The 27028-nt window shown below is 49.1% G+C and overlaps 1 protein-coding gene across 1 annotated transcript in view; it reads left to right on the forward strand.

Annotated features, from left to right (window-relative positions):
• drp2 (dystrophin related protein 2) overlaps nt 1–27028 on the forward strand; it is a 563342-nt gene that overhangs the window by 154496 nt on the left and 381818 nt on the right. The window contains exons 2-3 of the mRNA XM_072505229.1: nt 1869–1952; nt 21138–21269. The gene's annotated coding sequence lies outside the window, so the exon portion shown is untranslated. The remainder of the gene's footprint in view (nt 1–1868; nt 1953–21137; nt 21270–27028) is intronic.

Raw genomic sequence — 27028 nt, forward strand, 5'->3', positions numbered from 1 at the left:
TGGGAGTGGAGTTTGGAAACTCTCACGTGACAATTATCTGTAGGGATTTTGAAGAGACATTCACTTGGGGTTCAGAGTGGAGGGGCCCACAGTCATGTTGTGTGCTTAAAAGGGACTTTCTGTTAATTAGATCATTGTAGATTAAGATATATTTTGTAATCCATGTTAATCCTAAAAGCTGCCTGTGATTGTTAAACTAAGGGGGGAGTAAAGGCGTATTGTATCATAATCCAATTTTTAAATGTTTAATAAATGTTTTTTTCTCATTGTTAAAAGTAATTAGTGGTCCAGTGACCCTGTTCCTCCACATTTTATTTAAAAAAACAAACGTTACGGTCTTTTGAGCCAATGTTCCATTCTGGGATCTTCCCATTCTGTTATAATATCAACTGGCTTTGTAACAAGCCGTTCTTTGGAGCCTTTGGAATTTTTTCAACCCCTGGAAGCCGTGAATAGTCAGATGTTGAATATGTCCAAGACTGAGATCGATACATATTTGAATACTAAGGGAATTATGGTACATGGGGATAGTGCAGGAAGGTAGAACTCTGGGATAAGATCAGCCTTGATTGTATTGAATGTTGGAGGGGACTTGAAGGGATGAACTGGCCTACTTCTGCTCCTATTTTTTTATGTTCTTGCATTCTAACAGTCTGAACATTGTTCGAGCGAGGCAGAAGTAGATAACGACACCTCATTCATACCCATCAGTATTTCAAGCAGGGTTGCTGTTTCCTCCAAAACTCAGAAGACCATTGTGCATGAGGAGACATACATTTTGGCACATGTACAGTGGTGTTCTATATTTTGGATAAAATCAGAGATCTCAGTCTATGCAGGTAGTCTGTTTTCTCTTGCTTTGTATACTTGTTCAGTTACAAGTTTAGGTCTAAAGCGAGATGGGGGTGGGACATGTTATCATGCACCACTGCAAATTCTACACATCATATAGAGTTTGGTCAATTTCAAAAATAGTACCACATAAGATGAATGGAATTAAAAGATGAATTCTCAAGGTATGTTTATGTGTATTAAAGGACAGGGAACTTAAAATTCAAATTGTTTGTTGAATGAATTAGGCTCTTAACCAAGAGGAAGTTAATTAATTCTTGGAAGAATTAGAGGCAGGGATCTGTGGAGATGTTTTACTGATTACCATCATCGTGCTTGTGATTTAGATTTTATTTAGCAAAAAGAAAATCTTTCTTCACTGGCAAATGTAACTTCAAAAAATGTGTGCATACCTTTTTATGGTCAAAAGGGTTTTTCCAGAGATGTTTTTCAGGTGAAATCTACTAGGTCGGGTCACCACATTTTCCAAGTACAAGGCCAAACAGCCTGAAAGAGATGGGAAGACAGGAAGTAAAATTATTGGGAAAGAATAATGCAGGGATTTTTGTAGATTGCGGAGGAAAATATAACCTAATAAGGCAGTATATCTATACAGAGCCTTGTTATCTAAATGTAGTCCATCATGCTATTGTTTGTTTGCAAACAATACTGCTAAATAATGGGCAAGGTTTTCCAGCTTATCTAACCAGTGGGATCTTCTAAACCCACAGATGGTGACCCACCCACAGTGGGTTCCCTGGTAGAGGGACAGGCAAGACACTAAAATGCCATAGGCATCGAGGGGACTGGTAGATCCTGCCAGTGGCCAATGGGGAAACGCCTCTGCCGCCAGAAAACACACTGCGGGGGAGTGGAAATTCCCGCCCAACCGTTGAATTACACATTGGATTATACTGTTTCTACATGGTAAACAAAAAATGGGACAGTAAATGGATTTCATTGCCAAACACCTGAAGACTTAATGCGACCATCGTATCTGCGAAACTATAATTCCCTTTTCTTTTTATCCCTTCCAGGAAAACAAAAAGCAGAAGAGAAATCAAAGCTAGAACATCATAGTCATTCGATCGTTGATTCCGTCCTGTCTATGCCCTCCTGTGGTTAGTGTTAACTGTTACTTATAATTCTTCATATCAAATGTACTTCTTCCTCATTATAACAATGTCACCTGAAGGACTCGTGGAGAAAAAAGGAAATTTCATTGCTGAAGAGATAACTAAACGAGTTGCTCTTGCTCTTAAGCCAGCCCAAGAGACTATGCTTTTATCTTGCAAAGAAAGTGCTTCCAATTCTCATGAACATCTCATTTAATGGGAGAGAAAAATTAAAATCTTCCATTTCATGGTTTGAAATTCAATTGAACAGTGTGCTGAGGTTCTCTACTCGCTGCAGGATCCCGAATGTTAGAAATGATTGCAGCCTCTGTACCGTCATCCCTTGCATGTACATTGAGGATACCATTGCACAAGGCACAAGCGGGGGGATTCTCCGTTTCTGAGAGTAAGTGTTGACCCCAACGCAGAATTCGTGAACTTTCACGGCAGCAAAACAAGCGCCACACCTGGGCCGATTCCACTACTGTTAAGGGACTAACTCTGGCGCCATGTGGAACACAGTCGATTCCAATGAGAAATGGTGGGGGGATTCTCCAGGTCCGTGATTGACACTCGGGAGGCTGACAAGCTGCAGCCGCATATACACATTACAAACACCTCACACACTCATCCCAGCCAACAAAATGGCACTGGTTGTGCTGGAGAGCATCCATCCGGCTGATGGGTAGGCTGCGGCCACAGGGCAGCTATGGGGGTGGACTGGAGGGGCCCCTAAGCTGTCTTCCCAGCTGTGGCAACGGTGTTCCATGCCCGTCCACCCCGACCCCACAACCTACTTCCTCGCCACCCTCCGCTACTCCCCCTGGCCCTTGCAGAAGCCCCCCGGGCCTTGCAGAAGCCCCCCGGGCAGCGGCATAACTGTCAGCAAGCGATGGTGATGTTGGACACTTTCCGTACCCCCTCTCTCTCCCTCAGCAGCCACGACGCCGGTTTCACAATTTTAAAAAGCAGACGTGAATCGCGCCGTCGGGAACTCGGCCCATCGGAGGAGGAGAATCGCAGAGGCCCCTGCGAAGACAAACGGTGTCCACTGTACATGCGATCCGGTACGCATTGACACCACTGTCGAGGTAACAGAGAATCGCGATTTGGTGTCAAATCAGCGCTCTCCGCGATTTTGGCGCGGAACCTATTCTCCGCTCAATCGCATTCCGCGATTTCAGCGTCGGAAAACGGAGATCCGCCCAAGACTTTCCATTTATTGACAGAATGACTAGAAAGTTTAAATTACTGCCAAATGGCAGGGGACAAATTTATTGACACAAAATAACAGAGAAACAATTGGATTTTAGGTTTTCTCAACATTTTATCTTGATTATGATTTATGATTTGGGAGATGCCAAGTACATAAGGAACTACAAATATGAAGAAAGACTTGAAAAATTGGAGCCTGATTTGGTAGAATTAAAGTGATTAGGGGATTTAAGTTTATGAAAGATTGGGACAAAGCCAATGACACAGGTTGTTTCCAGTGATTGAAGTGACTGGGACAAGGAGTGCTTGGAATAAGGTCCATTGTAAGAGATTTGCACAGAGAATATGTAAAATGTTTTTAGACAGATGTTGTAAGACTGTAGAATGCACTGTTGCAATTAGTGATTAAAGCACAGACCTTGTAAGCCTAATTGCAATGCATCTCATCTGGTGGAAGTGGGACAGGATGTACGGTGATGGATTCATAGAATGGATAGGTTAATGAGTGACGTAATTGATGATATATCACTGGCATCGCTCACTCATGTACTCGACTCTCTCTCTCTCTTAAGTAGCTTCTTTGGCTCTGATCCAGAAGTTCTGGATTTGAGTCCCACCCCATTGATAGCCAAGGAATGTGTGTTCATAAGACAGTCAAGCTGGTAGAGTGTCAACCTGCAAATCCTTCCAACACGCCAATGGCTGGCATTGAGAGCTGGAGAGACTCCTGGTCAACCATGTTTGATGTGGAGTGGCCCTCCCAAGCTATGAGCCCCTGGTGACAGACTAGCAACCTGTTCCGTGAATTACTAGCTGTGGAAATAGACAAATATCTGCCTTAGTGCATGACTAGGCGCGGGAAGAGAATTGGAATTGGAACCTCTTCAATGAAGAGTGTAGGTCGGCATGCCAGGAGAAACACAGGCATACCTAAAAATACGGTGACAAATTGGTGAAGGTACAACACAGACTAATTGTGTGCCAAAAACATTAGTCATAGACACAGCTAAGCAATTCTGCAACCAAAAGATGACAGATCTAAGCTCTGTAGTCCTGCCACATCCAGTCGTGAATGATGGTGGGCAATTAAACAAGTCACTCAAGGAGGAGGCTTCACAATCATCTCTGTCACCAAGCACATTGATTCAAAAGATAATTTAAAACAATCTTAAGCCAGAAGCGCCAAGTGGATGATCCATCTTGGCCTCCTCCGGAGGTCTCCAGCTTCACAGATGCCAGTTTGATTCACTTCAAATTTATCAAGAAACGGCTGAAGGCACTGGATACTGCAAACCTATGAGCTCTGACAATATTCCGACAATAGTACTGAAGACTTGTGCTCCAGAACTTGTCGCACCTCGAGCCAAGCTGTTCCAGTACTGCTGCAACACTGGCATCTACCCGGCAATGTGGAAAATTGCCCAGTTATGTCCTGGAGACAAAAAGCAGGACAAATCCAACACAGCCAATGACGTATTCAGTCTACTCTTGATCATTATTAAAGTGATGGAAGGGGTCATCAACAGTGCTATCAACCCCGATACGTAATAGTCACAGATTTGTCCCGGGCAAGATAGACGGAGGGTTTCAAAGCTGGCATAGGGCAGATATTAAAAGGATGGGGGACCTGTTCACAGATGGGACTTTTCCCAGCTTGAAAGCGCTGGAGGAGAAATTAAATTTGCCCCCTGGAAATGCCTTCAGATACCTTCAGGTATGCACCTTTCTTAAGAAACAGGTGGTCACATTTCCGTTGCTACCCCCACGCAGAATACAAGATAGGGTGGTCTCCGGCACCTGGGTAGGGGAGGGAAAGGTGTTGGACATCCACCAGGAACTACAGGAGGCGGAGGAAGCCCCAGTGGGGGAACTTAAAGGCAAGTGGGAAGAGGAGCGAGGCGGGGAGCTGGATGCGGGCCTAAATAGGGTTAATTCTTCATCATCATGTGCCAGGCTTAGCTTAATCCAGTTTAAGGTGGTCCACCGGGCACACATGACGGCAACCAGAATGAGCATGTTCTTTGGGGCTGAGGATAGCTGTGCGAGGTGTGTGGGAAGCCCAGCAGACCATGTCCATATGTCTGGGCATGCCCGGCTCTTAAGGGATTCTGGCAGGGATTTGCTAAGGCAATGTCCAAGATCGTAGACACGCGGGTGGAGAGGAACGCTCATGAAGAATCTGAAACATATTTTTATTCATTTACTGGATGTGGGCGTCGCTGGTTATGCCCAGCATTTATTGTTTGTCGGTGGTGGAGGGTTTGAATGTTTGCGGAAGGGGAGCAATCAAGTGGACTGCTTTGTCCTGGATCGTACCGAGCGTCTTGAGTGTTGTTGAAGCTGCACTCATCCAGGCAAGTAGAGAGTATTCCATTACACTCCTGACTTGTGCCTTGTAGATGGTGGACATGCTTTGGAGGGGTCAGGAGGTGAGTTACTCGGCGTAGGATTCCTTTGAGCTGCCCTGTTACCTGCAGTATTAATGTGACTAGTCCAGCTCAGTTTCTGATCAATGGTAACTCCCAGGATGTTGATTGCAGGGGATTCAGCGATGGTAACGTCATTGAATGTCAAGGGGCGATGGTTAGATCCTCTCTTGTAGGAGTTTTTAATTGCCTGGCATTTGTGTGGTGGGAATGTAACTTGCCACTTGTCAGCACAAGCCTGGATATTGTCCAGGTCTTGCTGCATTTGGACATGGACTGCTTCATTATCTGAGGAGTTGTGAATGCTGAACATTGTGCAGTCACCCACAAACGTCCCCACATCTGACCTGATGGAAGGGAGGTCATTGATGAAGCAGCCGAAAATGGTTGGGCCTCGGACACTACCCTGAGGAACTCCTGCACCGATGTCCTGGAGCTGAGATGATTGACCTCCAATCACCGCAACCATTTTCCTTTGTGCCAAGTATGACTCCAACCAGCAGAGAGTTTTCCCTCTGATTCCCATTGACTCCAGTTCAGATAGGGCTCCTTGATGCCATACTGTCAATGGCAGTCACTCTCACCTCACCTCTGGCATTCAGCTCTTTTGTCCATATTTGAACCAAGGCTGAAATGAGGTCAGGAGCTGAGTGAGTGACCCAAGTGGAACCCAAACTGAGCACCGTGAGCAGGTTATTGCTGAGTAAGTGCCGCTTGATAGCACTATTGATACCCCTTCCATCACTTTGCTGATGAAGAGTAGACTGATAGGGTGGTAATTGACTGGGTTAGATTTGTCCTGTTTCTTGTATACAAGGCACACCTGGGCAATTTCCCACATTGCCAGATAGATGCCAGTATTGTAGCTGTACTGGAACAGCTTGGTTAAGGGTGCGGCAAGTTCTGGAGCACAAGTCTTCAGTACTGTTGGTGAAAGTGAGTAAAACAATCCCAATAGCGATAGTCCCCACAGTAAATGGAGGGCCACTAAAAGATAGAGGTCGACACCAGACATCGGCCACTGTGGTGGGCCAACACCAATAGTTCCTGAATGAAACCAGGATGTCTCAGTGTGAATTTGTGGAGATTTTAAAGCTACTATTAACCCAGTTAGTGTACAGATCATTATCCACTACCACTAATTGAAGACTTGTTTGCTGGACTTTCTGGAGAACAGAAATTCAGTAAAATTGACCTTTCACGGGCAGATCTGCAGGTGAATTGCTTCAAAACACAATCTATCAAGGTCAGCATGGTTTTATTTTTATTTTTTAAATAAATTTAGAGTACCCAATTCATTTTTTCCAATTAAGGGGCAATTTAGCGTGGCCAATCCACCTAGCCTGCACACCTTTGGGGTGTGGGGAAACCCACGCAAACACAGGGAGAATGTGCAAACTCCACACGGACAGTGACCCAGAGCTGGGATCGAACCTGGGACCTCGGCGCCGTGAGGTATCAGGGCTAACCCACTGCGCCACCGTGCTGCCCTGTCAGCATGGTTTTATGAAGGATAAATCATGTTTGACTAAAATGCTAGAGTTCTTCAAAGATCTAACAAGCCAAGTGGATAATGGGGATCCATTATCTGGACTTCCGCAAGGCGTTTGATAAGGTGCCGCACAGGAGGTGAATACACAAGGTAGATCAATGGGGTTTGGGGTAATTTATTAGCTTGGACATAAGACTGGCTGATGAACAGAAGACACAGAGTTGGAATAAATGGGTTTATTTCTGGCAAGATGTAACTAGTTTGGTGTCAAAGGGTTCGGTCATTGTGCCCCAACTATTTACAATCAATATTAACGACTTGGAAAAAAGGATAGAAGGTTCTATAGCCAAATTTGCAGGTGACACTAAAATAGGTGGGACAGTAAGTTGCAATGAGGAAATAAGACCTTACAAATGGATATAGATAGGTTATGTGATGGGCCAAAATGAGGCAGATGGTGTTTAATGTCGATAAGTGTAAGGTCATTCATTTTGGTCAGAAAAATGGAAAGGCAACTTGTTATCTAAATGGGGAGAGACTTCGGGGTGCTCCAGTGCAGGGGGATCTGGGGGTCCTCATGCATGAATCACAGAAAACTAGCATGCTGGTACAGCAAGTAATAAAGAAAGTGAATGGAATGCTGGCATTTATAGCTAAAGGAATAGAGAATAAAGTAAGGAGAGGTTGTTGCAACTATACAAGACATTGGTGAGACTGCACCTGGAGTATTGTGCACAGTTTTGGTCCCCTTTATTTGAGGAAAGATGTAGTGGCATTGGAACCATTTCAACAGAGGTTCACTAGATTGATTCCAGAGATGAGGGGCGGGATTCTCTGATCCTGAGGCTAAGTGTTGATGCCGTCGTAAACGCCGTTTTACGACGGCGTCAATAGGCCCCTAGGAGCAGCGATCCTGTGTCGCACAGGGGGCCAGCACGGCACTGGAGCACTTCACGCAGCTCCAGCTGCCGATGCCGGCGGCAGAACGGGCGGCGCGGGTCCGCGCATGCACGCTACGGCCGGCACGAATTTGCGCATGCACACGGTTGCCTTCTCCATGCTGGCCCCGACGCATCGTGGCAGAGAGCTACAGGGGTCCGGCGCGGCGGAACATAGGCCCCCACCAGGATAAGCCCGCCCGCCGATTGGTAGGCCCCGATCGCGGGCCGTGCCACCGTGGAGCCCCCCCCCCCGGGGTTCGGATCCCCCCTCCCCCCACCAGGCCGCTCCCCGCAGCATGAACGGCGAGGTCCTGCTGGGTAGGACCACACATGAACGGCACTGGCGGGACTCGGCCTATCTCGCGGGCACTCGGCCCATCGCGAGCCGAAAATCGTCAGGGGGGGGCCCGCATCGAGCGGCGCCAATGGCGTTGATTCTCTGGTCACCGAAATGAGGAGAACCTACTTCTCCCAAACGGTTGTGAATCTGTGGAATTCGCTACCCCAGAGTGTGGTGGATACAGGGACAGTGAGTAAATTTAAGTTGACAGATTTTTAATTAGTAATGGGTTGAAGGATTATGGAGAATGGACAGGACGATGGAGTTGAGGCCATGATAAAATCAGCCATGACCGTATTTAATGATGGAGTAGACTTGAGAGGCTAAATTGTCTTCTCCTGATCCTAGTTATTATGTTCTAAGAAAGAACTATTCTTTCTAATTCTACCTTCCATCTCTAAGCCTGTAGCCCAGTAGATAACAGCACCTCAAGCACAAATCTGGTGTTCTTGATTAATAAGGGGATTTCTTGATTAATAAGGGGATGAGGGGTTATAGGTAGAAGGCAGGAGAATGGGGATGACGAACATTTCTACCATAATCGAATGGCAGAGCAGACTTGATGGGCTGAATGGCCTAATCCTGCTCCTATATCTTATGGTCTTCATGAATGTGGCCGCTGAATGACAACTATGACTCACCATTGTGGCACACAAAGGCCTGTCTTGTTACAGAAGACTTCCTTTAGGATTAACATCTACAACTGCTCTTTTTCAAAGATCCATGGATCAAATTCTGAGAAGTTTGAATGGAGTGCAATGCTATTTAAATGCCACACTCATCATTGGTTCGAGTGAACAGGAACACTTGACGAATTTGGAAGCTACCCTGAAGTGGTTACAGAGCCACAACCTGAGAGTTAGAAAGGAAAAGTGTGACTTTTTCAAGTCATCCATAAATTTATTTGGTTATATTATCGACAAAGGTGGTTTACACAAAGAGCCCAAGAAAATGTCAGCCACCTTAGAAGCACCACATCCTCAAAATGTGGCACAATTAAGTTTATACGATTGATCAACTGTTATGGTAAATTCATGTCGAAGTGAGCTACACGATTGAAGTCTTTACTCACTTTGCTATGCATCAAACAGGGGTGGCACTGGTCAGAAGATTGTGAGAATGCAGACAATGAAGTGAAAGAAGCTTTACTGAAGTCAGAGCGCTTGGTTTATTATAATCCCAAGATGATCCCAAGGGGCCGCACGGTGACACAGTGGGTAACACTGCTGCCTCACAGCTCCAGGGACCTGGGTTAAATTCCAGCCTTGGGTCAATGTCTGTGAGGAGTTTGCACTTTCTCCCCGTGTCTGCGTGGGTTTCCTCCGGGTGCTCCGGTTTCCTCCCACCGTCCAAAGATGTGCAGGTTAGGTGGATTGCTCATGCTAAAATTGCCCCTTAATGTCCAAAAAGTTAGCTGGGGTTACTGGGTTACAGGAATAGGGTGGAGGCATGGGCTCTTTCCAAGGCCAGTGCAGACTTGATGTGCTGAATGGCCTCCTTCTAAATTGTACGAATTCTATGATTCTATGAAGCTGCAACTTGCTTGCAATGCTTCACCCTATGGGTTAGAGCAGTCATCCTGCACTTGGGGCTGGATTCCCCATTATTGAGATTATGCCCCATGCCGGCGTAAGAACAGTGGAGTTTTACTCCTGAAATTCCTGCAAAAAAGTTAAAACGAATCCATAGCCCTGCAGGATTTAGCAGGGACCCGGAGTGAATCTCGCAGCTTTTGCTGCAGATACGAGCATCCGCACTTCCGGGTCAGAGGCTGCGCATTCGCACGGCGGCGGCCTCCAACGGCCATGCCGTGCTCCAAGGCGGACTCGGACCGCGGAGCCACGCCGAAGAAAGAGACCCCCCCCGATCGGCCGCGCGCCAGAGCCTCAACCCTCGCACATGAAATCCCGGCCGCCTGTAAGGCCTCCCCCTGGTCTCCGATCCGCCCGCCCCCGACCAGGGCGGCCACGGACTGAGTCCGCAGCCACCACGCGAGCATTCTGACTGACAATAGGGGGTTAGTTCAACGCCGTCGGGAACTCGGCCAGTCGGGAGCGGAGGATTGCTGAGCGGGCCTCTGGCAATGGCCCACCGGCAGCGCCGCATACTCCGCGGTAATGCCGATTTTTGGTGCCCGGAGAATCGCCGAACCGGCGCCGGGTCCGATTACGGCGTCAAACTGGATTCTCTGCCTCAGCGCCGGCCGCGATTCCGGCATTGGGCTGCGGAGAATCCAGGCCCTTATTCCTTCAGGAGCGGAATGACTGATAACACTTGGTTCGCGTACTCTTACTTGCTAGTAAAAGAGGTTTTGAGCACCATTTTTGGAGTAAGAAGGTTCCACCATGATCTTTATGGGCATCAATTAACTCTTTTGATGAATCATCGATCCTTGACTACAAACTTTGAGCATATCCTTGGCAGCCAGTGAATTGCCAAGATGGTCATTGATATTGCCAACATACACTTATGATCGCCAGTATCGCATGTCCGAGCAGCATGCAAATGCTGACGCTTTATCACGATTGCCGCTACAAGTCAAGTTTGACCCTGAAGAACTATTTGTCACTTCTCGCCCGTGGATAGTGTACCTGAGACTTCATAAGTTTCAGTGAAACAAAACCAGGGGCGGGGTTCTCTCAGCCCGGGGCCGGGCCGGAGAATCGCCGCGACCGGCGCGAATTGCGCCACGCCGCCCCGACGCCGGGACACGATTCCCCGCTCTGCGGAGAATCGGCACCATTGGCACCGGTGCGGGCGGCACAGCGCTGGCCGAGGGCCCATCTACGCTCCCCCCCCTCCCGGCGATTCTCCGCCTGGGATGGGCCGAAAGGCCATACCGAAAAACCCGAGTCCCGCCGGCGCCGTTCTAAACTGGTCTTACCCGGCGGGACCTCGGCGTGGAAGGGTCCGGGGCAGCCTGTGGGGGGGGGGGGGGGGGACGGGGACGGACGGACGGACATTATCACCATACATGATTTATTGCCACACACATACATTTCTTTATAAAAGGGGGGATTTCATAATATACACCAGTCTATCATGGTGCAGACACACACACTGATGGACACACAGCAAGACCAATCAACACACACAACACCGCAGCCAATCACCAGTTAGAGCACACTCATTATAAAGACAGAGGGCGCCCGTTTTCCCGCTCATTCGGGATGCAGCCTCCTACAAGGACAGAGCTTACAGCTTACAGCACAGATCTTCACCATGTGCTGAGTGCATAGACTGGTCAGGACAGGCATAGGTCTTTAGTTTAATCGAATATCGTGTTAACCCACAGTGAAAGTATGTTCAACAGTTTCTAGCTTAATAAAATAGTGTTGCATTATTTTAAGTGTTGGTGGCCTGTATGTGTTCCACGGATCCAGAGCACCCAACACATCATGGTACCAGTAGTTGAGGGATGTTAGAACTTCTTAGACCTACCTGCAAGTGATCTGCCTCCACCAGCATTCAGCCATCCTGCAAAGTGGACAGCATTTGCCCGCCGCCGCCGCTCCACATAGAATTATCATAGAATTTACAGTGCAGAAGGAGGCCATTCGGCCCATCGAGTCTGCACCGGCTCTTGGAAAGAGCACCCTACCAAAGGTCAACACCGCCACCCTATCCCCATAACCCAGTAACCCCACCCAACACTAAGGGCAATTTTGGACACTAAGGGCAATTTATCATGGCCAATCCACCTAACCTGCACATCTTTGGACTGTGGGAGGAAACCGGAGCACCCGGAGGAAACCCACGCACACACGGGGAGAAGGTACAAACTCCGCACAGACAGTGACCCAAGCCGTAATCGAACCTGGGACCCTGGAGCTGTGAAGCAATTGTGCTATCCACAAGGCTACCGTGCTGCCCTCATCACCGGTAACCTAGGGGCCAACTGGAAGATATTCAAACAACGCTTCCAGCTCTGCCTTGAAGCCACAGACTGGGAAGCTGTCTCAGACACCAGGAAGATCGCTCTCTTCCTATCCACGACCGGGGACCATGCCATCCACATTTTCAATTCTCTCACCTTTGCTGATGGTGACGATAAATCAAACTTCAAGACGGTCCTCCTTAAGTTTGACAGTCACTGCAACATCGAGGTGAATGAAAGTTTCGAGCGCTATGTATTCCGACAGCGTTTGCCGGGTAAGGATGAACCTTTCCAGTCCTTTCTCACCCACCTCCGCATCCTTGCACAGTCCTGTAATTATGGGCCCACCTCCGACTCCATGATACGCGACCAGATCGTTTTCCGTGTTCAGGCGGACCCCCTACGCCAGCAGCTCCTCAAGGAAAAGCAGTTCACCCTAGCGATTGCCATCGAGACCTGCGTGCTACATGAACACGCCACTAGTCGGTATTCCCACATCCAAGTGGCTGAAACGGAGCGGCAAGGTCCCCACGAGGCAGAACGGGTCCAAGCAATCGAGCAACTCCAGGGCCTCAGGCTGGATGAGGGCGGCCATTTCGCGCACATTTCGTGGACTCCCGCACTTGTGCGCACCGAACGAGGGGACAGCGACGTCGCCGAACGTACTGCGCAGGCACGCACCACGTACGACCGCACCACGCATGCGCGGTGGCGAAGCGAACATACTGACGCTACAATGTGCGGTAACTGTGGCTCCGCCCACTTAAAGTGGCAATGTCCTGCCAAATCTAGACGATGCCTGCGATGTGGCAAACTTGGCCACTATGCTGCTCAGCCTGGCACTCTCGTCACTCCAGCCAGCCTCGTAGGAATGTCCGGGCCATTCAACCCACGGTCACCACGCCCGATTCGGACCTGCTACCCGATATTGACACCAAGGACCCGAAGGCGCCTTTTCCAGTCGGTATCATTACAGAAAACAGGGTGTCCCCGGAGCAAAGAATCCACCCTCTATCGGTATACAGCATCGATCCGGGCGATGAGTGGTGTGCCACCCTTACGGTCAACCGGTCCCAAATACGATTCCGCCTAGACACCGGTGCCTCCACCAATCTGGGGCGTCATTCCCCGACCCCCCGCCGGGTCGGAGAATGGCCGTTGGCCGCCGTGAATCCCGCCCCCGCCGAAGTCTCCGGTACCGGAGATTGGGCGGGGGCGGGAATCGGGCCGCGCCCGTTGGCGGGACCCCCCGCTCAATTCTCCGGCCCGGATGGGCCGAAGTCCCGCCCAGAAATTGCCTGTCCTGCCGGCGTAAATCAAAGCTGGTATTTACCGGCGGGACCAGGCGGCGTGGGCGGGCTCCGGGGTCCTGGGGGGGGGCGCGGGGCGATCTGACCCCGAGGGGTGCCCCCACGGTGGCCTGGCCCGCGATCGGGGCCCACCGATCCACGGGCGGGCCTGTGCCGTGGGGGCACTCTTTCCCTTCCGCCTCCGCTACGGCCTCCACCATGGCGGAGGCAGTAGAGACTCTCCCCACTGCGCATGCGCGGGAAACTGTCGGCAGCCACTGACGCTCCCGCGCATGCGCCGCATTTCCGCGCCAGCTGGCGGGGCAACAAACGCCATTTCCGCCAGCTGGCGGGGCGGAAACCCCTTCGGAAAGCCCCCAAATATGGGGAGCATTCTGCACCTTTGGGCCAGCGCGATGCCAGTCTGATTGGCGCCGATTTTGGCACCAGTCGGCGGACATCGCGCCGTTGGGGGAGAATTTCGCCCCTGACCTCCAAAGCCTTTGTGTCAAACCAGCCATCCTGCCATCTGGGGCTGGTTTAGCACACTGGGCTAAATCGCTGGCTTTTAAAGCAGACCAAGGCAGGCAAGCAGCACGGTTCGATTCCCGTATCAGCCTCCCCGAACAGGCGCCGGAATGTGGCGACTAGGGGCTTTCCACAGTAACTTCATTGAAGCCTACTCATGACAATAAGCGATTTTCATTTCATTTCATTTCATCAGCCTGCCAGCTATTAGATTATAATGGCAATGCCATTGCTGCCAGCGGCTCATGCCAACTTGATGTGACGCACAGGTCACGCAAAACCATCCTTCCCTTTGAAATCGTGGGCTCCTCGAAAGCTTCCCTGCTTGGCGCGCAGGCATGCAAGCTGTTGAACCTAGTTCAGAGAGTTCACTCTCTCTCTCCTGCTGACGCGTCTGCCTTTCAGGACACCGACTTCAGGGCGCAGCTCGGAGCCTTTATCAACCAGTATCACGACGTCTTCGAGGGCATGGGCTTGCTCCCGTACACCTACAAGATTTCATCAAAACCAAATGCCACGCCTGTGGTGCATGCACCTCGCAGGGCCCCAGCACCTCTTAAGGACCGCCTCAAGCAGCAGCTGCAGGACCTCCAGAACCAAGGAATGATGGTATGTGTAAAAAAGCCTTCCGGCGAATTGAGAATTTGCATTGATCCCAAGGATCTAAATTGCAATATTATGAGAGAGCACTATCCAATTCCCAAGCGCGAAGAGCTCACATGCGAGATGGCTCGCGCCAAGCTCTTCACCAAACTCGACGCCTCAAAAGGATTCTGGCAAATCCAGCTCGATAAATCCAGCAGGAAACTCTGCACGTTTAACACCCCCTTTGGAAGATATTGTTACAACAGGATACCGTTTGGGATCATCTCTGCATCAGAAGTGTTCCACAGGATTATGGAACAAATGATGGAAGGTATTGAAGGTGTTGGCGTCTATGTTGATGACATAATCATTTAGTCCACCACCTCGCAGGAGCATGTTAGTCGCCTCCAGCGCGTATTCAGACGTATACATGAGCATGGCCTCCACCTCAACAGGGCCAAATGCTCTTTTGGTCAGACAGAACTCAAGTTCCTCAGGGACCACATCTCCCAATTGGGTGTGCAGCCGGATGCGGACAAGGTAGCTGCCATCACAGCTATGAAAACACCAGAGGACAAGAAGGCGGTCCTCCGATTTCTGGGCATGGTCAATTTTTTAGGGAAATTCATCCCTAACCTCGCCTCTCATACCACGGCTCTCAGGAACCTGGTCAGGAAGATGACAGACTTCCAATGGCTCCCTGCCCACGAGCGCGAATGGAGGGAACTCAAGACAAAACTGACCACGGCCCCGGTCTTAGCCTTCTTTGATCCAGCAAAGGAGACCAAAATTTCGACCGATGCCAGTCAATCTGGCATTGGGGCAGTGCTCCTTCAATGTGATGAGGCCTCATCATGGGCCCCCGTTGCATATGCGTCTCGTGCGATGACCCCCACGGAGCAGCGCTACGCGCAGATAGAAAAGGAGTGCCTGGGCCTTCTTACCAGTGTTGTTAAATTTCACGATTATGTCTACGGACTTCCTCAATTCACCGTCGAGACCGACCATCGCCCGCTGGTCAATATAATACAGAAAGACCTGAACGACATGACGCCTCGCCTCCAGTGTATTCTTCTCAAGCTCCGGCGATACGACTTCCAGTTGGTATACACCCCAGGCAAGGACTTCATCATTGCTGACGCTCTCTCCAGGGCAGTCAACACTCCATGTGACCCAGCGGGATTTGTCTGCCAGGTTGACGCCCATGTGGCATTCGCGGCCTCCAATCTACCTGCCTCGGATGAACGCCTCGCCCAAATTCGCCGTGAGACGGCGGCTGACCCCTTGCTACTGCGTGTCATGCGCCACCTAATGGACGGGTGGCTCAAGGGCCAATGCCCTCAATTCTATAATGTTAGAGATGATCTGGGTTCTTCTAAAACTGTACTGCATTGTCATTCCGCATAACATGCGCCAGCTTGTGCTGGAATAACTACACAAGGGCCACCTTGGCGTGGAAAAGTGCCGCCAACGGGCCCGAGAGGCAGTGTACTGGCCCGGCATTAATGAGGACATAGCCAACACAGTGCTCAACTTCCCCACTTGTCAGCGCTTCCAGCCGGCCCAACCACGTGAGACCCTGCAGCTCCCTGAGTTGGTCACGTCACCATGGACCAAGGTGGGCATCGACCTGTTCCACGCGCTGGGTGGAGACTATGTCCTGATCGTGGACTACTTTTTGAATTACCCGGAGGTGATGCGGTTGCACGACCTCACCTCGTCTGCAGTCATTCGTGCATGTAAAGAAACCTTTGCTCGACACGGCATCCCGCTCACGGTTATGTCGGACAATGGCCCCTGCTTCGCCAGCCAAGAATGGTCCAACTTTGCCAGGTGGTACAATTTTGCCCATGTGACGTCCAGTCCCCTGTACCCCCAATCCAACGGCAAAGCAGAGAAGGGAGTACATATCGTCAAATGGCTCCTATGCAAGGCTGCCGATGCTGGGTCTGATTTCTACCTTGCCTTGCTGGCCTATCGCTCCGCCCCACTGTCCACTGGCCTGTCGCCAGCCCAATTACTCATTAGTCGCACCTTGAGGACAACGGTGCCGTCCATCCATGTCCCAGACCTCGACCATGTTCCGGTCCTTCACCGGATGAGGCTGTCTCGTGCGCAGCACAAGGCAGCTCATGACTCCCGTGCAGCTGATCTCCCTGCACTGGCTCCAGATGACAACGTCCGCGTCCATCTTCCGGATGGTGGCTGGTCTGCAACCGCTGTTGTCCTTCGGCAGGTGGATCCCCGCTCGTTCCTGGTTCATCTACCGGATGGCTCTATTCTGCGCCGCAATCGACACGCCCTTCGTCTCATTCCACGCTCGCCACGTGATCCTCCAGTGTCGCCTCGCCCTCCTGCTGACCCTGCCACGGACTATGCAGAGCTCCCTGTCACTCTGCCTCCCCCTGACTTTGACGCAGTCCAGCCTGCTCCTGAACCGACGGCTCTCGACCCACCCTTGAGGCGGTCAACCAGAATTCGTCTAACACCTCAGAGACTAAATTTATGAACGTTTCGAAATTATAGACTCTCTGAATTGTTTTGTTGCTTTGTTTGATCGTTTCCCTGGTTTGCATATAGTGTTGATCTCGTTACTCTTGTTGCATACTGCTTCTCTGCACCAGGCACCTTCCCATGTAAATAGCTTAGTTCTCATGTATATCGCCCTGTAAATATGTCTTCGCACCCCACACGTAGTTCGGAACATTATCAAAACACATTATTTATTGCCACACACGCACATTTTTTTATAAAAGGGGGGATGTCATAATATACACCAGTATATCATGGTGCAGACACACACACTGATGGACACACAGCAAGACCAATCAACACACACAACACCGCAGCCAATCACCAGTTAGAGCACACTCACTATAAAGACAGCCCTGTCCCGCAGCACATGTGCCAACGCACAAGTGCACCGCCTCCGAGCCCTCCACGAGGACCTCTGCCACCCGGGGGTCATTCGCTTTTCCACTTTATCAAGACCCACAACCTGCCCTACTCCATCGAGGAGGTCAGGACAGCCACCAGGAATTTCCAAATCTGCGCGGAGTGCAAACCGCACTTCTACAGGCCAGAGAAAGCGAACCCGATAAAGGCTTCCCGTCCCTTTGAATGCCTCAGTATGGACTTCAAAGGCCCCCTCCCCTCCACCGACCACAACACATACTTCCTGAACATGGTTGACGAGTACTCCCGGTTTCCATTCGCCATCCCCTGCCCCGACATGACCGCAACCAACGTCATCGAGGCCCTCCACAGCATCTTTACGCTGTTTGGGTTCCCCGCATACATACATAGTGATAGGGGGTCCTCCTTTATGAGCAACAAACTGCGTCAATTCCTGCTCATCTAGGGCATTGCCTCGAGCAGGACGACCTGTTACTACCCACGGGGTAACGGACAGGTAGAGAGGGAGAACGGAACGGTCTGAAAGACCGTCCTACTGGCCCTATGGTCCAGGAATCTCCCATTCTCCCACTGGCAGGAAAGCCTCCCAGATGCCCTCCACTCCATCCGGTCACTGCTTTGTACCACGACCAACCAAGCACCTCATGAACGTCTCCTTGTCTTCCCCAGGAAGTCCTCCTCTGGGACCTCGCTCCCGACCTGGCTCGCAGCTCCCGGACCCATTCTGCTCCGAAGACATGTGCGGGCGCACAAGTCGGACCCGTTGGTCGAGAGGGTCCATCTTCTCCACGCTAACCTCCAGTACGCCTATGCGGCGTACCCCGACGGTCAGCAAGATACGGTCTCCCTATGAGACCTGGCGCCCACCGGATCCCCACGCACACCCCAACCACCAGTCCCACCTTCCCTCCCACCGGTGCACCTTACAGCCGCCCCCTTCCCAGGAGGATCGGTTCTTCCCCCGGCCCCGTCTAGGCCCCCCCGCCCACATACGCACCCCGCAGACGTTCCTTACCCAGGTCAACTGGGCTTCCCCACCAGCGCCGTCTAGGGGTGTTGAAGCTGCCACAGAGATCGAGGCCACGCTCCCAGAGTCACAGACGCCCGAGCCCCCACCGGCGTCAGCACCAGAGCTTTGACGATCACAGAGGATGACCAGGGCCCCCGATCGACTGATTGCTTCATTTTAAAGTGTATATAGTTAACTGTGAAATTGTAAATAGTTACGACAATAAGACAAAACGCTGTATGGAGGTATTACGGCACCTTCATAACTATGACTTGTACCACATTACCATGTTGTAATATCAGACCACCACCCCCGCCGAACTCTTTTTTAACAGGGGGTGAATTTGGTAGTCTGTGTAGAGGTATTATGGTACCTGGTAATGCTGGAATACCATTGGTAGATATTGTATGTTTCCTATTGGTCAAGCTGTACGGTTGCTCCGCCCTGCAAGGCGGGGTATAAGAGCCCGTGCTGCCCCAACAGCCTTCTTTCTGTACCTGAGCTGCTGGGGGAAACATCAAACTTATTAAAGCCTTCAGTTGGACTACAACCTCGCTTTAGTAGTCATTGATCGTGTATCAGGATTCAAAGCACCCAACACATCAGCCAAGGCATCACCTGCCCCATTTCTCAGAAGTACAAGTGATACTTCTCGAAAAACAAGGGTGAATTAAGATGGTGTGCAGCCGATATGCAGCTGTGGAATTTCCTAGTCTGCATGTAGGACAAAATGTTCGACTTATACATCCTACCAAGGGAAATTAGTTACGCGAAAAAGTATCCAAAGTGTGCAATAAGTCTAAACCCAAAGAGGTCACAACACAGAATGGAGCAAAATTAAAAAGGAACAGAAGCCAGCGAAGGGAATTGTGCAGCTGTATAATACTGAACAGTTCAACTGTGTTGAGAACACAGCCAAGGATGGACACAGAGTGAAAGAGTGAAATTATTAGAAACAACCATGATAATAATCAGCACTCTGAGAACATACAAGACATTAACCCATAAGTCAAGAAAATCCAAGTGATAAGTCTAGATCTCAGGAAGGCCATACCATTACGAGAGTCAGGAGGATTATTATACGCTTATTGTTAGATTGTTGTACCTTATACGTCCTCTTAAATTCTTAAATCTTCAAAACTCCTGAATAGAGATTTATTATTTGTGCAGTTTTGAAACCACCTTAATATATATGTTCTTCCATTCTTAATGTATGTAATGTTATATTAGAAAAAGGGGATGTTGTGATATCATTTTATGAGAAAAAATGCTACTGAGCCTGGATATAAACCATGTGATAAGCAGACATTGTTCAAAAAACCTTTCAGTTTAGCTTGCAGCATATGGTTTGAAGGAATTCAGTACTTTCCTATTAACAATAGCTGTTGAATCTTTTTAGTAAACCTGTCTGCTGAGCATCTTAAAATAAAATAAACCTATTTTTAGTTTGCCAGTCCTGTGTGAGATTGGTAAGTTTGTATTAAGCAAACAACAGGTGGATGCAAGAAGAATTATTCCCCTGGCTAGATGCAGAACCTTGGGGCACAGTTTTAGAATAAGAGTTAGACTATTTAGGACTGAGATGAGGAGGAACTTCTTCAATTAGGAATTCTCTACCCCAGAGCACTGTGAAGACTCACTCGTTGAATAGGTTTAAGATAGAGATGGGTAGATTTCCAGTTGTTAAAGATATGATGGAATATGGGGATAGTGTGGGAAATGGTGTTGAGGTCAAAGATCAGCCATGATCTAATTGAATGGCATAGCAGGCCTAAGGGACTGAATGGCCTACTCGTGTTCTGATATAAGACAGTTGGTTGAAGGGGAATAGAGGCTGCATGTATTTCTGTAATAAATGTAATCTAGCAGGTATCATTTCCTTCATAAAAGGATGGGAAACTTGCCAAATAAATAAATAACAATAACCTTTTATTGTCACAAGTATGAAGTTACTGTGAAAATCCCCTCAGCATCCTGTTCACATTTCAAGTTGTCCACTTATGTAGTAAACTGCTGCCTAGCTTTTGTTGTTATTGCCTTGTCTTCATCCTACTCTGTGGGTGGCACAGCGGCACAGTGGTTAGCACTGCTGCCTCACGGCGCTGAGGACCGGGGTTTAATCCCGGCCCGGGTCACTGTCCATGTGGAGTTTGCACATCCTCCCTGTGTCTGTGTAGGTCACACCCCCACAATCCAAAGATGTGCAGGTTAGGTAGATTGGCCACGGTAAATTGCCCCTTATTTGGAAAAAAATAACTGGGTACTCTAAATTTATCTTTCTAAAATTGCCTTTGTCCTACTCACATTCTGAGTTCCAGTGTTTTATTTTTCCCCTGATTTGCTACATTAAAGGAACATATTTTCTTTTGATCACTAATTTTAGTGATGAAAGTAGACAAGAGCTCAAAGCAGAGAACATAGTTTTATGCCTGTGATTACCATTTCAGATGACAGTAACAAATGGAGGAAAGGAGGCCTCATTTGTTTGCTAGAACCTTTTACTATTCATGTTCTTTTATTACAGTTGCAAAATATAAGTATGCTCATTTTTCTGTGATCTGTTTTATATATAGGTCCTATTACACGATGCAGTAGACCTTTTGGAAAATCAAAACTACTCTTTGCCCTGCATCAAATGGCCTGAATTTAATCTTCAAATAGGTTTGCAAAATAGTGTCAGCAAAGAAACGGATTACAGCACTAAGGTAAAAAAAAATCCTAAATTGCCTTCTGGAAGTTTCGTGTGGCAATAGAACATTTCAAATTATAGCAATCTCTCTGTCAATTTTGTTCCCTCTGCTTTCTCCGCCTCACACCTCAGCCGTGACTTAGATGTGGAGTGTCCACTCCTCGAAAGCCTCTGCCAGTGTTATTCTGAACCCATTGTGTAGAGGTACAGGAGAATGACTCCAGTAATGGAACATCCTCTGGGCGCTATTCTCCCCCCCCACCACGCCGGGTGGGAGAATCGCCGGGGCGCCGCGCAAATCGCCATGCCGCCCCGACCCCCGCACGTGATTCTCCCACCCCCTGGAAACCAGCGGCGCGCGATTCGCACCGGGCCGCTCGGAGAACCGGCGAGCGGCAATTCTCCGGCCCGAATGGGCCGAGCTGCCGCTACGACACGACAGGTTCCCGCCAGTGCCGTCCACCCCTGGTCGCTGCCGGCGGGAACTCTGTGGGAACGCTGGGGAGGCGGCCTGTGGAGGGGGGAGGGGGGGCTCCTTCACCGGGGTGGCCTCCGATGGGGTCTGGCCCACAATCGGGGCCCACCGATCGGCGGACCGGCCTCTCCCCCCTTAGGCCTACCTCCTTCCGCGCGCGGCCCCAGAACACCGGCTCCATGTTGGTGAGGGGCCAGCGTGCACATGCGCTGGATGGCACGGCCCAACTGCGCATGCGCAGGATTGGGCTGCCCCAACTACGCATGCATGGGTTGGTGCCGCGCCCATTTGACGCCGCGTAAGTACGCTGGAGTGGCGTGAACCGCTCCAGCGCCTTGCTGGCCCCCTGTGGGAGCCAGAATAGGTTGTGTCCGGGCCCTGTTTGCACCGTCGTGAAACGTGGCGGCGTTCACGACGGCGCAAACACTTAGCCTCAATATCGGAGAATCACCCCCTCTGACTTTAATATTGTTTTGTGGAGAGCTACTTTCCCAAATTGGGAAATCAGTAACATGAGGGATTGTGGACATGAACCGACATCCCAACATATCATGGCACTACAGATTTGTGTGCTTAATTTGGGAAATTCCTTTCTGAGACTCTAAAATGACCAAACAAGTTTTAGGAGACATATCATCCAAAGCCTAATATGCTTTTAGTACCCTTTGATATCAATTTGTTATCGTTCCCCCACATTTTCTTCATGGATTTTATGTCTAAGCATACGAAGGTAAGGATTCTACTTTTGTATGGGTGACAAGAGTGATAAATTGCTGAACACTTTAGATAGCTGCAGTTCCCAAATTTCATAGAGTGGAAAAGTTCTACAGCATCCATTTGGAAAACAAAAGGCAGTGTTAGGATATGATTGGTTTATGTATTTCAGCATAATCTTGCAAAATATTGTCTTATCTCTGATGCTACTCCTGTTCAATAAAAGATCAAATTGAATTGTTGATATAAGGGTACATTTTGAGTCCAGAGCAATGAATGTTGAACATTTTTGCATTTGAATAATTTGCAGTCAATATTTTGAACGTCGCATTCCATGGGACTGAATATGAAATGGATTGACCCTAGGAATTTAACAGAACAAGAAGGATTTATATGATGCTAGGAATATGGGCAATTTGTTGTCAAGTAGATGCTTGAGTCATCTTCTTAAACTTTTAGCGTCCATTTGGTAACTGTGCTCCCACATGGCTGCCAGGTAGATAAGGTAGTTCAGCATTTTTAATACAGCTAAGTGTTATGACATGAAAGGTGGTAATTGCCAAGCTGCCTAAATCCGAAAGGGAAATTTGGGACAAGCTATTAAAACAATTTGAAATATGTCTTTTATATTGAGAAGATATCTACACTGAAGTCAGAAGCACAAATTTCAAACCACTCTTGGAGATGGTAAATATAAAATTTAAACACTTGTTTTAAAAAAAGAAAAGAAATCTTAAACACACAAGATTACAATTACACTGTGAACAGAAGGTCTACAAACATTATCCAAAATAATTTTTAATATAAAAAAACTTTATCATTTGCTTAATGATCTTTACCAATTGTGTATTTTCCTTTTGAAATACAATAGTTAAACGTCAAGTCGTCCTCCTTGTCTTCCTAATGCAAATTTCCATTCATGCAGCTCCCTGTTCCCATCTTAAACCTGTTTATCACATTTTCAAAATACTTGCTTTCACACCTCACCCCTTTTTTTTTTATCCTTGTAATCTAACTGTCTTCAGCCTAATTAAATAAGTCACACCCAAACAAATATGTTCCACAGTATACCACAGTGATATTGGAAAAATATTGGAAAATATTATGTTCGTTGTGACATAGGCCATTTCAGATGGAGTGAGGCGTCACCTACATATTGTGCAATCTGGAGACACATGCAGGCCAGACTGAATAAGAATTTAGGAGCCGTTTCTCCCAAATGGAGCCCAAGTGTTCGCACCGTCGTGAACGCCATCGCATTTAACGACGGCACGAACCGGGCCCGGTTATGACCGATTCTGTCCCCCACAGGGGGCCAGCACGGCGCTGGAGCAGTTCACACTGCTCCAGCCTCCCTTCCCGGCGCCAAATGGGCGCCGCGCCAACCTGTGGCATGCGCAGTTGGGCTGCGCCAACCTGCGCATGCGCGGGGGACTTCTTCTGTGCACCGGCCCCGACTCAACATGGCGACGGTGTTCAGGGGCCGGCCACGCTGGAAAGTAGGCCCAGAGGGGGGGAGAGGCTGGCCCGCCGATTGGTGGGCCCCGATCGTGGGCCAGGCCCCATCGGAGCCCCCCCCCCAGGTGAAGGATCGCTTTTCCCCGCCCCACAGGCTGCCCCCCGGCCTTTCGCGCAGAGGTCTCGCCGGCAGCGACCAGGGGTGAACGGCGGGACTCTGTCGTGTCCGCGCAGCTGCCTGGCCCGTCCAGGCCAGGGAATCGGCAGCCCCGCCAATTCCAGCGGCCGGCGCCGCGCCAACCGTGCCGGCGCAAATGGCGCAGATTCTCCGCACCTCGGAGAATCGCACGCCGGCGTCGGGGCGTCGTGGCATGGTCGCGCCGATTCTCCGGCCCAGCGCGGGGCTCGCTGTTGTTTTTTTTACTGTATTTCTGTCCACTGTATATACCAGTCAGTCTTAACACTGTCAGCCGTAGCTCCCGTTGCTACATTAGACAGGCACATACACATGTATATATATGAAAAAAAGGGGGGGGAGATGTCATGATATGCAGACACACAACCAATGGGTCATCAGAACCAGGACACAACCAATGGGTAATCAGGACACCCAGAGGTGGCATTACCACAAGAGGGCACTACACGGCCATTATAAAAAGGACAAGGCACAGAAGCTCTGCCTCTTCCACCGGCAGAAACCTAGAGAGCAAGACAGGGTTGATTAACAACATCACACCCTAGCACGTGGTCTAGAGCAAGCTTGTATAATTAGCACAGTAGACTGAATTCCTAGAGTCAGATTAGCAGAGTGTCGAATTCATTTAGAAGCATTGTTAATCACTCAATAAATACGTTGAACTTACCTCAGAGTCTGGAGCATCCTTCAGCAAAGCCTACATCAAGTAGCAGCTTAACACAAAGGCTGGAGCACATATTTCCTTGGATTACTGGTCTTGGAACATAACTGTAACTTTACCTTGCCCCTCCTGCATTTTCTAACTAATTGCAGTGAATGTAAATGGGCTTGAGATTCTACCCAGTGAGATTGAGAAATATTTTGTTTATTCCAGTGAGATTGAAAGGAATGGTAAAATTCTCAGGGCAACTGTTAAACTCCTGTTGCCTTTAAAGTTGTCTATTACCTGTTGAATAGCCTCAGATACTTTTAACAAGGCTATCCGCCCACTCAAATCATACTTGTCCATTCAAATTTCAAACTTGGCAGGCTTGCTGTTGCAATTTTGGATCAAACTTACTCCACATTTCAATTTAAACATGGGAATTACTGCAGTTTGCAGTATCTATATTGATCTTCATTTGTGTAGGAGGTGGCCAAGTTGGAACTATAGAGCTCAGCAATGTGGTGGAGCTAAATTAAGATCAATAGAGATAAGGGAGACTTCAAACTGTAGGACTAAGGATGGTCGGTTTTATTCATTGGAGTGATCTTCATTAATGCAGGAAATTGCAAATTTGAATTAGGGAGCTTCGCAATGCTTTGGAGCTAAATTATGACCAATCGAGATAAGGGAGATGGTTTCTGCTGAGGTGCCAAGAAAAAGTTTGCGTTTTAAAAGTCTGAAAGCGCTGAGCTGCGAAAGCTTATCCAGAGACATTTTGCTCCTGTTTCAAGAGTTATTAAGCTGTTTACTTTTCCTCTTCACGAAGGAACAAGGGGCAATTGATTGTTCTCATTGTGGAAAGTATAATATTGTTAATTTATGTGTGTTATGTAAATAAACCTGCACTTGGTCCAATGGTCTTGGTGAAATAGAGTTTTGTCCCCTTTCTGTAGAGGAAGGAAAGTTTTGTGTGTTCCTTCGTGTCATATTTTAATAGTCACTGTACGGAGGAAGGCTCTTTATTATGATTTTAAAAATATTTTTTGGTCATGTTATTATCAATCGAAATTCTGAACAGAACAGCGTGTAGTCTGCATTAAGGTGGATCTGCATATGGCTGGTGGTACTGAACTGTGTGAATATCTAGGGCTTGATTTAACCAATGCGTTGTGTCTAGCCCAGATCTGGGTGCACTGGGTAAGTAACGAGAAAGGCCAAAATCGAGATTTGCGCCGGGTGTAAACCAGTTTGCAATACATCTGATATGCACCCAATGGCGAGTGTTCCGGATCTCGCCCAAAAATGACGGGCATATCATTAACCCACATTTGTATTCATTAAAATTTCATTGTGTGTGGATCAGCGAGGGTACCTGAGCACGCTCTCCCTAATGTTCCTGCAGAGCTCTGGGGTCTAGGGGCTCCTGATGCGGCCGGAGGTGTGTGTGCGGGGCAAGATTTGCCAGCACAACTGGCTCGCCGAATGGCACTCTGAGAGATGGTGGGGCAGTCATGGTAAGGGTGTGGGCGTCATTGGTCTTTCAAAGAGCTGCGCACAGCATGTGCCTCAGAAGACTCCATCTCTGGAGTGAGACAGTGTGGCATCTGTGCCACGTCCTCGCAAATCTGTGGAGGAAGAGGGCACCCACTCCCGGTGTCCGTGAACGTCACCACTGCCCACAACCTTTATGTCACCGGATTATTCCAGGGCTTGAGCGGGGACCTGCGCTGCATTTTACAATCACAGTTCACAGGTGCATCCGGGAGGTGACGGATGCCCTGTATCCCTGCGTATCAGACTTTATCATGTTTGAGCTGGACAAGGCCCACCAAGATGCCCTTGCTGCAGGGTTCTCCTCCATCACTGGGATGCCCCAGGTCCAGGGGGCGATCGATGGTACACATGTCGCCTTGCATGCATCAGGGAGTGCCCTTTATTAACAGAAAGAGAGTTCAGCTCCCTGAAAGTTCCGACTGCATGCAACCACTGCCTCAGGATCATGCATGCATGTGCCCACTAGCCAGGGAGTGTGCTTAACAGCTACATACTTGGACACTCAGAGATTCCCGGGGTCTTCGAGGATCACCCCAGGATGACTGATTGGCTCTTGGGGTACAAGAGTACCCACTGAGGTCCTGGCTGATGACACCGGTGCGGAGGTCGGAGACCGAGGCGGAGACCTGTTATAATGAGGCCCATGCTGCCATCTGTGCTGTCATTGACTGGTGCATCAGACTTCTGAAAATGCAATTCCGATACCTGGACCGATCTGGTGGTGTCCTGCAG

The sequence above is a fragment of the Scyliorhinus torazame genome, chromosome 5 (assembly GCF_047496885.1).
Source record: "Scyliorhinus torazame isolate Kashiwa2021f chromosome 5, sScyTor2.1, whole genome shotgun sequence".
Lineage (NCBI taxonomy): Eukaryota > Metazoa > Chordata > Chondrichthyes > Carcharhiniformes > Scyliorhinidae > Scyliorhinus > Scyliorhinus torazame.